Source organism: Pseudorca crassidens, chromosome 12 (assembly GCF_039906515.1).
Source record: "Pseudorca crassidens isolate mPseCra1 chromosome 12, mPseCra1.hap1, whole genome shotgun sequence".
NCBI lineage: Eukaryota > Metazoa > Chordata > Mammalia > Artiodactyla > Delphinidae > Pseudorca > Pseudorca crassidens.
In genome coordinates this window covers 62,207,847-62,225,868 of record NC_090307.1, presented here as the reverse complement: position 1 = coordinate 62,225,868, position 18,022 = coordinate 62,207,847, and the positions used below count along the sequence as shown (strand labels likewise).

Here is an 18,022-nt window from a genome sequence, read left to right as displayed (position 1 = left end):
TTTATTTATAGTTTATTTTCTTCCTAGTTGGGCATCTTTTCTTAGCTGAAATGTACATTGCATACATGGGGCCTCCAACTGAAAAGAAAACCCAGAACTCTAATTAAAAGAAAACTGAGGCCTCTGACCAAAAGAGGAAAAAACCAAACTCATTATAAAAAGTAACTGAACACTTTTTTGGCTAAGTATTTGTTAATATTAAAGTTATAAATTTATTTTAATACATCAAGCTTCCTCTAAAGTGATCTAACTCCCAAATATTCTCTTTACATGGAAATTCAGATTCCAGAAGCATTGTAGAGTGTCTATAAGGTTTTGAGCACTGGATAGGAGCTATGGAGAGATCACAATCTTATTTTCGCAGAGGATGTGGTAATATTCTAAGACAATACTATTATTAAGTGCCAATGAGTGACACGGTTATATTGACATGTGGTATAAAAAAGAACATTTTTGGAATTACAACTGCTTGTAAGCATAACTCCACTCCCAGTTATCAATACTGCAATACAGAGTATCAAGCCATAGAACTTTTTGCTGCAAAAAAGGAACAGCTGTTTTGGAAGTAGTATTTATTCTGCTCCTTGATTAAATGAATACAAGAATATGTACTGATATGACAGGTATTATTTTGTATTATTGGTGCCTTGTTTACAATTTGTTCTTGAGGACTGTTCTCCCCTTGCCGTTTTTAGGAACTTGACTTTTTAGGGTTTATATGTAAGTATTCTATTTATATTATTTCTCATTAGGTAAGTTTTACTGGAAATTGGGAATGGTTTTTTCCTTTTTATATCTCACAAAACCTTAATTCGACACTTAGAATCAATCTTAAGTAAATATTTATTATGCTCCTCCAGGCACAGAGTGCTAGGTGCTACAGGTGACATGATGAAAAGAACACAGTCCTGCGCTGTAACAGTTACACAACCTGAAAATTGCTAAAATGGCAGTGGGCACTAGGTCCAACGGGTGCACTTGGGAAAGAGTCAGTATACTGGGAGAAGTGAAGGGAAGCAGGCTTCTCAAAGCAACAGCACTGAACTGAGGCAGGAAGGATGTATAGGAAGTTCAGGTAGGCTTTAACGGCATGAAAACAACTATTATGAAAATAAGGAGCTCAAACCACAGTATGTCCCATTTAATATATGGCTTTTTTTCATTGAACAGTTGTAGATATTTTCTTTTGAAGTTGCATTTTCTTTATTACTGTTTTTAAGGGCTGCATATTACATGGAGTTAATGTGTAATCATTTAAACGGATTCTCCTGAGGGGACATTCAGGTTGTCCTAATTATTGGATATTATACTTAATAATTTAGAAAAAACTTTTGTATAGCTTATCAGTTGAAAATAGCAGTATATAAATTTGTCTGTGTGTGTGTGTGTATGTAGGGAAAAAGAAATGAGAGAAATACATCAAAATAGTATCCATATTAAACTCTGGCCAGAGGAATTATGCCTTTTTATTTTTTCAAGTTTTGCTGTATTTTCCAAATTCCTAGCCTAACACATGTATTAGTTTTAACATCAGAAAAAATATTTTTAAAAACTACACTAATAGGTATAAAATGGTACCACTATTTGTTCGATTTTTTGATTACAGGTGTGGCTCATTTTTCCATGTGTTTGTATTTCTCCTGTGTTAACATCACTTTATAATTTCTTCATCCTATTTTCTTCTGGTCTTCTTTGCCTATGCATATTAATATATTACTTAAATTATACTACACACATACTCCTGTGTATGTTTCAATCACTATATCATAGTGCTTACCATTCTGAATATACATATTAAAGGTCAAATGCACATTCTCTGAGTTACACACATACGTGTACCTGAGAGATATAAGGTTGTCATCTGTGCTCCTGATTCATCAACTGAAGGTAATTAAGCAATGCTCTCCAACACAGATATGTTTTTTCCCCCATGGTTCTTTTAAAGAGACTCCTACTTTTTTAAAAGGGAAAAACATAAGTTCTAAAGTGAATAAGTTAGCCTCATGGTACATGATATGTCCGTGATGAAGAGTGTGGAATTACTCCAGGGAAGGATAGCAGCCTGGCTCTGGTCACTGAGTTGCACCTGCCCAACAGGCTCGCTCCTCTCTGCACGTGATTCTCAGCACCAGCAGCAACGACCCTGCATGGTTCTCATGAAGCTGGCTAGTCTGTGACCCCAGCAAAGATACTACAATTCTGTGATGCCATTTCACTGTCAGACCAGGCTGAAACCCTTTTCTTCCCTAAGCAGTCCAAACCTTTTTGATTTACTTTACCCAGGACTATAGATCAAGCTGGTCTTGGAATTCTAGTGCAGTAGTAGCTTAAAAAAATTGTTTGCTCTGCCTCCCTTAGGAGATGATTGCTTAGAGTAAGAAATTCACCTAGAATCCAAATCCTCAAATCCTTGTTCTCAAAATGGCCATGGTTATCATTATACTGCATTATTTTCTAATCTGTTGCAATCTTTTTAGTCTTTAATATCTATTTAGTCACTAAATTTGAACTCGTACTTAAAACATTTTACCAAATTATTTCTGATAAAAAGCTCCTTTAAAAAATGTTTATGTTTAGCATCTCAACAATTTTATTTGGGAAACTAGGAAGAAAAGTGAGAAATAAGCAATCATTAAAACATTAAATTTTTCATTAAAACATTTTTCTTCTCCATGCAAAAATGCTAAATAACAAAATGAAACTTAATTGTTAAAAAACAAACACATTTGAAAGTTGCTCTGTACCTCTCAAGGCACTCTAAGATATTTGCAACTAACACTAGTGACATTTAAAGAATAGCTAAATGTTACTTGAGATCACAATTATCCTTAGGCTTGACTTTTCCCCTACTGAGGCTACCATAAATTTCCATCTTATCTTGTATGGAATCCAAAAGGAACAGATGTGACCAATGCAGGAAGATGACAGTATATAAAGTAAATCCCTCCTCCTTCAAAATCTCTCCAAAATAACCAGCATGCATTTGACGAAGCAATTATATTTCACATGCCTAATAAGAAAATCAACAGATTCTGGGCTTTTAAAATAGTCTGATTATATTAATGATTACACATCTTCAGGAAACATAACTATATTCTACTAAAGTCACATATACTTCGGGAGTGGGTGATGACAAAACAAAACTAAATATACCATGACCCTAAACTTAAAGAACTTATAGGCAAGTCCAAGTCTCTACTTTTCCTCTGAGATTCAACTGCCTAACCTGGAACTTCTTGGACTCCTTTCAACCACCCTAATTCAAGACTGAGCACATTCAACTCATTACTTTCTCTCCCACAACTGCTTCCTCTTGCTGCTAAAAGCCAATGTTTTCCCACCTCTGGCATGACAACAACCCACTTATGCAAAATAAAAACCTCAGAGTCTTTTGCAACTCTCTCAATTCCTCAGCTTCCAAATTCAACCATTCAAGTGTCACTCTCTGGACTATCTCTTACATCCATCTTCTCTCGATCCCCATGGCCACTGTCCCAGCTCAGGTCCTCACCAGTGCTTGCCTAGATCAGTTATCACCTGAAACCACAATGTGGCCAGCATTACAGATCATATCATGTTTCTTCTCATCTGAGGGTTCCTGCCTCTAGGATAAAAGACTTCCCCAAAACTGAAGCACTATCTCTACTACTACTACCATCAACTATTAATACCATCAATTATTATCCCCATTTAAGAGACATGTAAACAGAGTAAGAGCTAATAAGTAGCTTGTCCAAGGTCACCTCACCATGAAGGGCTATATCCTGGGGTGTCTTCATCCGCCTTCAGAGCGTGTTCTACACATAATCTCCCATCTTTCATTCCTTCTTGCTATACACATTTGCCATACCAGTGTATTACTTCCTATTCCCCAAACTTCTATGCACGTTTATGTAGATTCTCATCAGTTACTTTTTTAAAAAAACTGAAGTATAGTTGATTTACAATATTGTGTTAGTTTCAGGTAACTCAGTTTTATATACATATGTATATATTTTTTTCCATCTTTTCCATTATAGGTAGTTATAAGATACTGAATATAGTTCTGTGTATAAATCCTTGTTGTTTATCTATTTTGAATATAGTAGTGTGTATCTGTTAATCTCAACCTCTAATCTACCCCACCGCCACTTTCCCCTTTGGTAACCATAAATTTGTGTTCTATGTCTGTGAGTCTGTTTCTGTGTTGTAAATAAGCTCATTTGTATCATTTATTTTAGATTCCAAAGATTAAATATCATATATTTGTCTTTACTCAGTTACTCTTTATTATTTTCCAACTACTTAACTAGAAGATATTTTAGATTATCGGTCAAGGAGAGGTGCAGTTCAAGAATTTATATTTTAGGAAGGGCATAGGGGTAGGAATCTGTTGTGGGGAGGAGGTTGGGTAGGGGACTTGTCTTGAGGCTACGTTTGCATTGGTATTTACTTATATGTTTATTTGGATTGATCTGGAAGGAGGTAAAGTTAACTTCTCATTTACCCCTGGGAACATCACTGGTTTGAAACCATTCCAAAAGATGTGTATATTTTATTGCTGCTATTCTGATCACTGGGATTTGGGAGGTCAAAGATCGTTTCCCAGGAAAGTCAAGGGGCAAAGAGAAGACTATCTGTTCTACAATATCCCCTATACATTCCACCTATTCTAGATGAATACGTGCATACATGCACGTGCATGCGCGCACACTTCAGCTTCCTGTAAACTTATAAAAGTATATTACTTTATTAATAAGCACCTGTGTAAATTATAACACCTGGAGAATGAAAAAATTAGGTATCATCTATTTGTGGGACGGATGATGGTAGGGATAGTAGTGCATTTACTGAGAATAAAAAGGCCTGTTGATGGAATTTGGGAGTTCTTTGTGGGAAGGTAACCTCCAGTGAGGTAACTCTACTGTTCTGTTTTTCACTTACCCAACAGATACTTCAAATACAAGTCTGTGACTTATACTTAGGGACTTTTGTAATACCTAGCATGTGCAGATACTTAATAAATGTAGAATGAGTATACAACTAGAGGATTTCAGAACTGGATTAAGACATCAAGAAATCAAGTCGGGGTGCTTATACTGGACAGACAGGAGGACTGTAGAAAGGAACAGAAACATGTAACACAAGTAGAAACTAACACACTACTGTAAAGCAATTATGCTCCACTGAAGACGTTAAAAAAAAAGCCATGTAACACAAATTTATCCACTTTACAATTCTGTTTAACGTCCAAGTGCCATTGACTACTACTACAGTCTGACTCATTCATTGCTGACGTCTTCTTAAAGTCAGCACTTTGAAGAGGTGGCAACCACTTCACCCACACGGTATCAGTTCCCACAGCACTGGTCACGTGGAGATTAGGTCTGTCACTTGAACGGCTTTCAGCCACCCTTAGATTTTGTATAGCCTGCACTTTCACACCTTATGCACTAACACTTCCAATATTCTTCCTGTACTGAGCGCATGCTTTTATACATCAGCTGCTGAACCTTTTTGAGTCAGCCAGAAATTTACTTTTAAACAATGGCAACATCTTTATATAGTGTGGTGTCTGTACAATTATTTGAGTACATATGTATTTTGTATTTTATGAAAATGGAAAAATTAGCCCCCTTCAGAAGCTGAAATAAAGACTGTTCAATTGTGAAGAAAAGGAAAATTAGAGAACCCATATAAATACTAGATATATATTAGAGTGTGTCACATTTTGAAAAGCAGTGATGAAAAATAAGGTTTAAAATTACAGGCAATATCAGCATGTAAAATATTTAGATAACTTATACAGAGTTTATGCCAATACTAAGTGCTAGAAATTAGTTTCAAAAGGAGCCTAATGTTCACCTCTGTCTTGACAAAAATTAAGAAAATTGATCAGAACCATTAAAATAATCTCCTGCTCAACCTGTGGCTAAATCCCTTTGTAATCACCACAAGCAACTCTTCCTTTCCAGTATTAAAGTCAGTTTACCACTAAACTCATTGTAGGTTAACAAAGAAAATGTGAAATTGAGATAAGAAAAATACTTGGAAAATAGTTTTCCTTAACTAAAATCATGGAGATGCAATGAGCAAAATCCAGACTTTGGGAAAAACTGCCAGGCACATGATTTTTTCAACAACAGAAGAATACAAGAACGTAAGAATGGAAGGGAATATTTACAGATTAAAAGATACTCAAACGTCTCACCCAACTGCAATATATGGACTTCATTTGGATTCAGACTTTGAAAAAGTTGAAAAAAACTTATGATTTTATGAGGCAATGAGAACTTGGAACAATAACCAAATATTTACTAGGAATCCAGTTTAGTTAGCTTAGGTATGATACTGATATTATGTTTTTTTTTTTTAATTCCTATCTTTTAAGAGGTACCTACTAAAACATTTTCTAATAAAATGACTTCAAAGATGGGATAGGGAAGAATGGATAGAACAAAATAAGATTGGCCATTGCCAAGGTGGTAATGATTAAAAGTGGGTAATAAGTATACATGGGTTTGTAATACTACTCCTCTTTCTGCTCTGTACTTTCACTATAGAGATTAAAAATTAAAAATTTCTATATTGGGCTTCCCTGGTGGCGCAGTGGTTGAGAGTCCGCCTGCCCATGCAGGGGACACGGGTTCATGCCCCGGTCCGGGAAGACCCCACGTGCCGCGGAGCAGCTAGGCCCGTGAGCCACGGCCGCTGAGCCTGCGCGTCCGGAGCCTGTGCTCCGCAACGCGAGAGGCCACAACAGTGAGAGGCCTGCGTACCGCAAAAAAAAAAAAAAAAATTCTATATTGAAACAAAAAACATTAATTTGCATACAATTAATCTATTTTAAAATGTTATCAACAATGAATATATCATGCAATGTACAGAATTAACCCCCCCACCATAACATATATACTATACTTAGGGAGTTTTAAAATAAATAATTTTCTGAGTATAAAATCAGGTAATATGTAAGCACATTTTCAGGAATACATATGAAAAGATACTCTTTCATTAAAGACAGTAAATTAAAAAAAAAAGACAAAAAAAAAAAGACAGTAAATTAGGTAACTGTAGGCTCTATGGCAAAAAACAAAAAAATCATACCAGCAAGGTGACTACAGTTAACAATACTGTATTGTATACCTGAAAGTTGCTAAGGGTAGATTTTAAACGTTCTTACAACACACACACACACACACACACACACACACACAATTGTAATCAGGTTAGGTGGTGGATGTGTCAACTAACCTTACTGTGGTAATCACTTTGCAATATATACATATATCAAATAATTACACTTACACCTTAAACTTATACAATGTTATATGTCAATTATCTCAATAAAGCTAGAAAAAAAAATAAAGGAAAAAAGCCATCTTGACTAAATGATTATATAAACCAGTGAACTTGATTAGAGTTTTCATCTTTACGATGGTAAATAAAAATGACATTTTAAAGATTATAAGACTGCAGTATCATATAAAGGATGGTCCTGAATGTTTCATTTTAAATAACTGGACATGACTAATATGATAACTTTATTTCAGGTTTTCACTGTTTTTAAAGGAAACATTTATCAAGTGCTTACTCTGTGCCAGTCAACAGTCTATGTGTCTTTGTATATTAACTCATTTAACCTTTATTTACCACACCACCATAAGTACTGTATGTACTCAGGAACTGTATGTACTGTAATTCCTATTTTACAGATGTGGAACGTAAGCATGTACAGGTTAACTAACTTGCCCACAACTTGAGATCCAGGGCTGAAACCTAGATAATAGTATAGGAGCACTAAAATACGAGCTCTTATGATTAAATTAATACAGCACTCCAAACAGTGGGGAAAAAATGATGGTTTTGGCTTGATTTCCATTGCCAAAAAGTCTACAATGTTGAAAGCCTTTTTTTTTTTTTTTGGTGTAACGTACTCAATCAGAATGATGAATTCTTTTAACAGGAATAGTACTTTAAAAAAAAAATTGGAATTGTGTTTATATATATCATTTTTATTCAGAGATGCACTAATGCATAAAAAAGTCCTAACATAAACTTCTTTAGTGATCTTCATTTATTAACATTGTTTTTGTTTCATTTTCAAATAGTATTTATTATTCTTTTATTACAAAAGTAAAAAACAGTTAATGTTAGAAAACCAGGAGAATATAGAGATGGGTAAAGAAAAGCCAACCATAATATAGCCCCATCACTCAAGAGAATCATCCTTCATAACTTAAAGTATTACATTTGATTTTATTTGAATTTAACTAACTTAGAAATAATAAAGTGAACAGAATTTCTGAACCTCAAGTCTGTCCTCTTGGCTCTTCTAAATTCCCTGAGCAAGGCGGTTTACTATTGTCATTTCAGAAAGCACGCTTATACTCCATGAGCACCTCCAACTCAGACCACATTTTAGCTTGCTTTTTGTCAATATTTAGCCTGTGACTTGTATATATAGTTTATTTTCCCTTGAGGTTTTGCCTTCTGTCTTGTTCATCTTCATATAATCAATATCATGACACAGTGAATTCTCAGAATCTAATTAACACACTATGTATATTGTAATCTACTCTTTTCTTGATAACATTTTTCACAAAGCTCTCTGACATTTTGTCCTAAAATATGCCAGTTGCTCATTGCTGTCACTTGCAAATTTTTCATCAAAATCCGTAGTCTTCATATTTTCCTCTTAGACTTGTATTCTGTGTCACTGAAAAGTAATATATTTGAATAATTTTTTCAGAAAGAGAATAGAAAGTATGTCTAATGATGTTTTTCTTTAGCCCTTGCACTTGAGTGACAGGTTGGGAATAGAATTCTAGGTTCAAAATAATTTTCACAGAACGTTGTGACTGTAGCTACACAGTCTTCTCACAACATCTTTAAGAACAAGAAATCGGATTCCCTCTCCTTCTGTAGGTAACATGTTTACCTCTGAGTCCAGGTGTTTATAAGATTTTAAATAATCTTTATCCTTGAAGTCATGATGTATCTAGATGTGGATACATCTAGATACATGTAAATGTATCCTTTCCTTGCTTTTTGTTTTGCTTTTGTTTTTAAGTAAAATTACCCTCTTTCTTCAGTTAAGGGACATCTTCTTCCATTAAAAAATTACTTTCTCCCAACATTTGCACTTTTTTGTAAAATGAATACTACCTATCCTGGGTACGTTTGTACCATTTTTCTCATATTTCCAATGTATTTTTTTAATGTTTTATATGTTGTCCTTCTCATAGATCTCAAATTAAATCTGCAGCGATGTCCAGTCTATTCTTTAGTCCTATATGGAATATTTACTTTCAGTAACGATAAACATTTTGAATTTCAGGGACTTCCCTTGTCGACTTTTTCAGGGTGGCCTTTTGTTATGGTTAGTGGATCGACTGCCCCCCACCCCCAGTGTCTCCACGCATACTGAGAAGAACTTACCCTTCTGCTTCCTATGTAATTTACATTCTCCAAATCAGCTGTTGTGCTTGTTCATTTTGGCCCTTCTTGTTTTCATTCAGTTGATTTTCCTCAAATCTCTGGATTTCTTTTCATACTGATAAAGGGGAAAACTTGTTTCTTCAGCAGTTTTGTGGAGGACCTCTACAGCAGGTGTACCCCTGCAGGAGTGGTCCATGGTCCTCTCTAACTGCAGTCTTCTCTGAGTTTCAGAGTCTCCGGGGCTCCACTGACAGGGGTAGTTCACAACTGAGGCAGGCTTCTCTTATGCCTATTTGGGTTGTTCCTCTGCTTTGCAATAGTCCACTAACCACAACTAATATATTTAAGAATTGATTATATAACTTATTTATGTTACCTAGCTAAGGAAGTAACATTAGGAAAAAACACCTGCATTTTAGGAAACAAATCTTTACAGCTTTTATATCCCTAAATTGACTGAGAAATGCAGCTTAAGAAACAGGAAAATAAAATATTGGGTAACTGTATATAGTTTCTTCTAAATTTCCATTTCTAAACCTCAATTTTCCTAAGTAAAGGTTAGATATTTTAATTCTACTATACAGGAGAAAAGTAGTCATACATTTATTTGGAAGTAAGTATGCCATATGAGAACATATTTTCACTGTATTTCTAAAGTAACAGATATAGATAAGAGAGTTATAGCTAAGAATTTAGGGGTGAGCTGGAGAGGGAAGAGAATATAATCAATAATTGAAAATACTATGTCTAAAAGCAAAATTTACATAAAAAGTAAAATCAAGTATCACACCATTCTTTACACTCCCTCTATTAGTTATGCATGGCCTTTCTACCAACATGTCAGTAACACAGAAACGAATTCTATAAAGTATAAGTTAATCAAGATTTTCCCCCTCTGAAAAATACGATTGGTATCACTACAAAAATTTTGATGTCACTATAGGAAACTGACAAAAATCACCCAGTCTCGGCTATTCCATCTATATATATATATATAGACAGATAGATAGATAAATAGATAGATATTTATCTCTCTCTCTCTCTCTCTCTCTGTATATATATATATATATACACACACACATACATACATATATATATATTACATGGAGGTCCTTCAAACCATGACTAGATAAAACAGGATGATGATAACTAAGGCTAAACTCATTTAACTGTATGCATATATATTTTAAAGTCAAAGGTCTTTTTTTAAGGGTTCTGCCCAAATGTACCCTTCACAGAGCTTTAAGTCTTAAATATTCAGCAATATCTCAAGGACCATAATTATGTGACAGACTCACTTTAAGTTGCTAGGCACTGGTACAAATTCAGTTTTTAAGGAAAACCATCAAGCTAAAATATTTTTAACAAAAAATCTATTAGTTTTGGTATTTGCAATAAGCCAATTTTACATATTTTGGGCAAACACACTAAAAATTTCTTGACTACTATATTTACATAAAATTCAAAGAGAGATATTTAGAAGACTATTATTTTGTGTAACATAAAAATTTAAAGACATATTCATTTGCATCCAAAGAGCATCCCAGCTGCAGTCACAATTTCCCATTTATTTTTCTGATACATGAACAAGGAAAAAATATAGAACTATGTAATTTTTATAGACACTACTAAAGAATAAATGCTTATAGTACGGTAATTTAGGTATTCATAATTTCTTTCCCTTTTTCTCTACTTAACAAAATTTGACATATAAAATTTTCTTAAAAAAAAAACACTCAACTTTGAATTTAAAATTCTTAAGCTTTAGAATTAGGTTGATATAATGAATCCACATAAAACACATGATAAAATCTGTATTGATTTTAAAGTACTGATTTTCAAATAAGAGAACTGTAGGGGTTTTGGCTGTTTAAGTTTCAGGTAGAAGTAGCTGGTGATATTTAGAAAAAAGTTTGAAAAAGTAAAATCAGAACTCTGTGTATAAAGTGCACCATATATGTCACAAAGCAGAGGAGAAAAAGCAGAGTATGCAAAACACAGTGATAGAATTTCTTTTTTTTTTTTTTTAAACTTATTTATTTGGTTGTACTGGGTCTTAGTTGCAGCTCGCAGGCTCCTTAGTTGTGGCATGTGAACTCTTAGTTGTGGCATGAATGTGGGATCTAGTTCCCTGACCAGGGATCGAACCTGGGCCCCTTGCATTGGGAGTGTGGAGTCTTAACCACTGCGCCACCAGGGAAGTCCCAGAATTTCTTTTAATTGATCATTAAATTAAAGAATATCTCATTGCTTATCATGCTATATGCTCAGCCCTCTGCACATCATGGATATTTAAGTGCCTTTTCATTTCTTGTAAGCAACAATACTACAGTGACATACATGTGCAAAATAAAGGGTGCTGACACCAAATATGGTGCTTATGCTATGTAATTTCTACCTGTAGTGTTTATGCTTCCAAGGTTAAAAAGTTTGCTTTAAAACTTCCAAAGGTGATGCTTCTTCCTACTTATAGTTAAACTGTTAACATCACATAATCCATTTAATAAAAATTTCTGGTATATTTTGACTTAAATAATTGTTTTTCGTACCTCTTGATTTATTAACTGTTATAATTCCATATGTGCATGTATCAACAGTCATATTTTCATAGCTCCTGAAATATAAAACTGAGGATATGAGTTTACCAAATATGACAATATATTTAGAATAGTTACAATCTACTGTTTTAACATTAAGAAAATAAGACTTCAAAATACTGGTCATTTTGTGTATTTTATGACACAGAAATGCACTCAGTAAACACTAGAGGGTAACAACATATCACGGTCTTTTAAAAAGTTTCCTAATCTGTCTTATGGTAGACTCTAAATGTAGCTTGTCTATTTATTATGATGGAGCATTTCCTTGCTTAAGCTGAAGCATACAAGTGAGGAAAGTGTATAGCAGCTGCTTAATAAACATGGCCAGATTATTGGCAGTCAAAGTAAGATAAGAAAAGGATGAATAATTATTTTAACAATGCCTGGCATTTTCAACTTTGCCCACTGGGCACTGTGTTTAAGTAATAAAACCAGGGTCTGCAAACTTGCAGCAGAATCTCTACTTTGGCAATTAAGGAGTGTCAGAAAGTATCGGGGTAGGCACTGTGTGACACCTCTGTTACCATAATTATGGTGTATAAGCATGGTCTGGCTCTCTGAATATGACTGAGTTTTCAGCAGGGTAGCAAGAAGCAATTATTTGTAGCAAACACTGTTATTAGATAGAATTCTGTCAGGAAGGTAATGTGGAATAAGGGCAGAGGTTGGGGGAAAACAACTAAAGAATTATGCAAATTTAAAAGTGCCACACATTTGTATACAAATAAGCTGTAGTAACCAGGACATGTATTTCCTGCAACAATATCATAAACGTCTGATATGCACAACATAAAATGGCTACTCAGTTGGGGTCCATGAACTTAAGGCCACTCTGCCAATTGTTTATTACAAATCTGTGATGAAACAATGAAATAACGGGCTTGTGCCAGAGACGGAAATCAGTTATGTCACGAGCACACTTAGTTCAGCTGACATCTTTGTCACAGCACTTTTTCCTCTGTGATGAAGGAAGCAGTGCACTGATGTACATTCTGGCACAAGCTCTGTATCCTGAGGAATAGTAACAGTTTGTAGAACAGCTACTCTCAGTAGCACTGTCACAAAGCACAATGACTAATGGAATAAACCGTATTTTAAAATGTTACATGTATAGTACCTTTTTATCTACTCCAAATTTATTAAGTTCTGAAATCCATAGTCAGTTATATTCTCTAACTTTGCAACACTTAAAGTGTATCTGTCACATGGATGACATAACATACAAGATGGGTAACAATGCTATCAGGCTTTATATGTACAAATGTCTATGGGCAGTAAAATGAATACCTGATTAAATATTAACACATTCTGAATTTAGATTAGATGACGTTAAGTCTAACAAGGACCTCATGTAAATTAAGCAATAAATTTGGGTATTTTTATCAGTCTTTTTCAGCAACTTCAAAATCTTTGTATGATACTTACGGATGATTTTTACTGATGATTTTTGAATCATTCCTTGAGGGATTTTGATCAAGCAATAATTCAGGCACATTCACCATGAGGAAAATAAGTATGCTGAAAAATCAATACATAGCTGATGAACACATGAAACAATATCAGTGATAATCAAAAAAGATTCTAAAAGATGTGTTTCACTCTAATGAAACATGTAAGTTCAAATAAGATACCTAACTTCTTCCATGGGAAAAACTTACTGCAGTGCTGCTTTCTCATAGAAAGATTTTTAACCAAAGCTGCTTTTCACAGCTACTGTTTTCTGAAGAGACCAAGATTGCAGAGTTTGTAGCCATAATAAATGGGAGTATTAACATACCATATGAAATGTTCCTATTTTTCAAATCTTATTTTCTTACTTTCTTGAGGAAGCCTATGTAATTCAGCTATTATAATCCTGATTTCACATAGCACAAAGATGTTCAAATGACTTTCAGCTTGCAACTGGTAGATTGATTTACAAATATTTTGAAAATAATAAGTGACAAGGGTTAGGGGATGATTATGTTAGTATCTCCACTTTCTTAATCAGCTAGATCTCCAGTGCTTAAACAATGCCTAACACATCATGGGTGCACAAACACAGTTGTAGACTAATTGACCTGAAGAAAAAGGAAGAAGACGAATTTAGGATGACTATCAAGTTTAGGACATACATATAGCTGAATGATGAGACAGGAAAAACAAGAAGAGGAGTGTAAATGGGAAAAAAGTAGTTCATTCCAGGTACACTGATTTCTGTGGTAATTCTAAGTGGTAACATCCGGAGAGCAGTTAAATATATACGCATGAAGCGTAAGCGAAAGGTATGGAATAAAGAGATATTTAAAAGGCTTCACAACATAGATGGTAGTTAAAGCTGTAAGTGTGGGTGAACTTTATTTGGGAGATTATCTGGTATGAGAAGAGGGTTCCAGAAAGTAAATCTTTGGAAAAATAAACACAGGGGTGTACGGGAAGAGAATGAGGAAGAAACGAAGAGATGAGATCTGGAAGGAACCTGAGAAGGAACAGTCTGAGAAGCTGGAAGAGAATTATCTTCCAGGAGAAAAAGCCAGGAGAGAACTGCCTCTCTGAAACCAGGACCAGAGAATTTTGGGAAGAACACAGTCAACACTGTCAAATCCCACAGAGAGACCAAAAAGACAGCTAAGGGGTCTGTTGTTGGAAGATCATGTGCGATGTTAGTAAACATAGATTGGATGGAAGGTACTTCAAGTGCACCACAATGCACTTTAAGAAACTTAATTGTGAAGGGAATGGAATTGGGATTAAATAAACAGTGGTGCAGGGCAAGAGATTTTGTAGAGTCCTGTATATTTTATGTGTACAAAAATATTATCACATGACTGTGTCCAGCTCTACCTCCTTTCCGTCCACCCAAGTTATCCCTTCCTCTGCCACCTGACCCCCAACACATGCCTCATTAGCAACCGAAGATACATCCTTCCAGATTTTACTCCATGTTTATAAAATTTTACACAAATATATGTGCATATACATATAGATTTTTAAAACATTGTTCATTTTACAAAAATGAGATATTATGAGCCTTCATCTTGACTGTTCTGACTCAACAATATCTTATGAAAATCTCTCCAAGTGACTGGTACAGTGTTAAGATACACCTTTTCATGGCTGTACAATAGTCTGTGGTGTGGCTGTACACCTTGATTTATGCAACTGATCCCCTGTATGACTACACACTTTTTCTTTTGCCACTGAAAACACTGCTGTAATAAACATGGGATATTTCCAGAAGTATGACTACTATATTAAGGAGCATAAGTATTTTTAAAACTGTGTTTATAATGGTAAAATTTGACTTTACACAAAAGTAGACAGAATGTTATACTGATCCCCCATGTATTCATCACTCAGCTCCAACAGCCATCAATCTCTGGCCAACCCATACCTCTATTCATCCTACTCCTGTATCATTTTGAAGCACATCCCATTCATGGTATCATTTCATCCAGAAATATTTCAGTATATTTCTCTAAAAGGTAAGAGCCCTTGTATTTTGTTAGCTGTTGCCAGGCTGTTTTTCAAAAAGACTAACAATTCACATGCCTTTCTTTTAACCCCTTCTCCTATTAGGTAACCACTTTTATAGGTTGTTGGTTTATTCTTCCATAACTTCTTTTTTTGAAAAGTAAGAAAATACATTGATATAGCTTTTAAACCCCTAAATTATCTTTCCTTTACCCTAACAGGTGAACAATACCTTGGCCAGGTACATAATTCTTATGCTGCAGTTCTTTTCTCTCAGTAGTCTATCTTCCACTGTTGTAAGTTAGAAGTCCAATGCCAATGCGACTGTATTTCCTTGTAACTTGCTACACTCAGAATTTACAAGGAATTTGATCAAAATATGTCTAGGGGTATGTGTACATGCTTCTTCCATCAATCCACCTGGAGCTTTATAATTGATAAATTATATATTATATCCACCTGGAGCTTTATAATTGATAGACTTGGGCTTGCTTCAGCTCAGGAACATTTTTTTCTATTTGTATAATTATGGACTATTCTCCACCTGTTTCTTTTTTTCCCTTTTAAATTCCCATAACTAGCTATTATTCATATGCTAAATCTGTTAGAGCTCCTACTATAGCCAGGACATGGAAGCAACCTAAATGTCCATCGACAGAGGAATGGATAAAGATGTGGTACATATACACAATGGAATATTACTCAACCATAAAAAATAATGAAATAGTGCCATTTGCAGAGATGTGGATGGACCTACAGATTGTCATACAAAGTGAAGTAAGTCAGAAAGAAAACAACAAATGTATAATATTGCTTGCATGTGGAATCTAGAAAAATGGTACAGATGAACTTATTTGCAAAGCAGAAATAGAGTCACAGGTGTAGAGAACAAACTTACAGTTACCAAGCAGGGAAGCGGGGGTAGGATGAATTGGGAGATTAGGATTGGCATATATACACTACTATGTATAAAATAGATAACTAACGAGAACCTACTGTATAGCACAGGGAACTTACTCAGTGCTCTGTGGTGACCTAAATGGGAAGGAAATCTAAAGAAGAGTGGATATGTATACACATGACTGATTCACTTTGCTGCACAGCAGAACTAACACAACATTGTAAAACAACTATATTCCAATTAAGAAAAGATAAGATCTGCTAGAGCTCCTCGATCTATTCCCTAAGTCTTTTATCTTATCTCTTCTTTCAGGATTCTTTCTCTTTGTATTTTTGCTGTGTTGTGAGGATTTGTTTTACTTCATTTTATAGCCTAATCATTTAAGTCCCACTTCAGCTCATCTACTGTGTTGTCTGATTATATAATCATGTTTTTTATTAGCTCCAAAAAGCCTTTGCGCTGTCCTTGAATTTTCTTAAGTACTCCTTTTGTTGTCGCTGTTGAAGTAGTCCAAGAGGCAGCTCTTTGCAAGCAGTGGAAGGGAAAGTGGGCTCCCCCAGGACTGCCAGTCAGCACTGAAGCACCAGGAGGAGACCTCCCTGTTGCTGGACTAGGTCTTTCCCAACTTCCTCAGTCTCAGTAATGGACAAACTCAGCCCAGCTACTCCTTGGATCTGTGGGGGATGGAGGATTCTAGCATAATCCCTTAGGGCCAGTTACCCCTCCCCCACAATTCAACAAATATTTATTAAGCAATGTCTACGTACCAAACACTTTAGTTTACATTTATTGGAGGCTGAAGGAGTGAAAATACATACTAAAAGGAAAGCTGCCACCTTTACAATTTTGCCTATAGCTCCATCATTACCACTCCTACTACAATATACTGCTTACCAACCCTTTAACCAACATTACATTTTTCTCTCTTTATTCCCCTCCCCCCAGAGTACTGGCTCTAGGCGTGCAGGCTTCAGTAGTTGGGACACGCCGATTCAGTAATTGTGGCTCGCGGGTTCTAGAGCGCAGGCTCAGTAGTTCTGGCGTACGGGCTTAGTTGCTCTGCGGCATGAGGGATCTTTCTGGACCAGGGCTCGAACCAGTGTGCCCTGCACTGGCAGGCAGATTCTTAACCACTGCGCCATCAGGCAAGCCCTTAACTGAGTTTTATACAAAATTCCCCTGAAGTATAAATTACCTGTTAAATACATGCTTAATAGTTTAGTCTTGCCCATTTTTGAAATATGCCACTTAAGTAATTTTTATTATTTTCTACAGGTTCTTCTTATTTTCGTACAATTTATCTGTTGGGAAACGATGCTGCTGTTGGGGTTTCCTATGGTCTGAATGTTGCTTGGTGCAGCTCAGCATGCTCCTCTGTCTGGGTATTTCCTGCAAATGGCAGCTGGATCCTGAGGACTGAGGAGTGGAGGACAGGGGCATTCCAGCAAGGGCAGGCAATGCCTTCTTTCTTTCTCTTTTTAATTTAATGTTAGCAACTGTTGATCCTCAATGCTCCCATACATTGACTAACAGGGGGTTGCAAAACGGTCAGTCTTTCTTTTCACTCTTTTAGCTGGATTAATCTAATAAAAAACATTTCTCCTCACCCATAATGAGGTTACCCAGTGACAAGAGTTCATATACGAAT

General features: G+C 35.4%; 1 protein-coding gene across 5 annotated transcripts in view; it reads right to left on the bottom strand.

The window, feature by feature from the left end:
• ANKRD12 (ankyrin repeat domain 12) overlaps positions 1-18,022 on the bottom strand; it is a 114,718-nt gene that overhangs the window by 23,596 nt on the left and 73,100 nt on the right. Inside the window, exon 1 of one of the 5 annotated variants that reach the window (XM_067699694.1) lies at positions 9,421-13,437. The exons of the other annotated variants lie outside the window; for them this stretch is intronic. The gene's annotated coding sequence lies outside the window, so the exon portion shown is untranslated. Of the gene's footprint in view, positions 1-9,420; positions 13,438-18,022 lie in introns of those variants that run through there. 5 annotated transcript variants of the gene reach the window in all.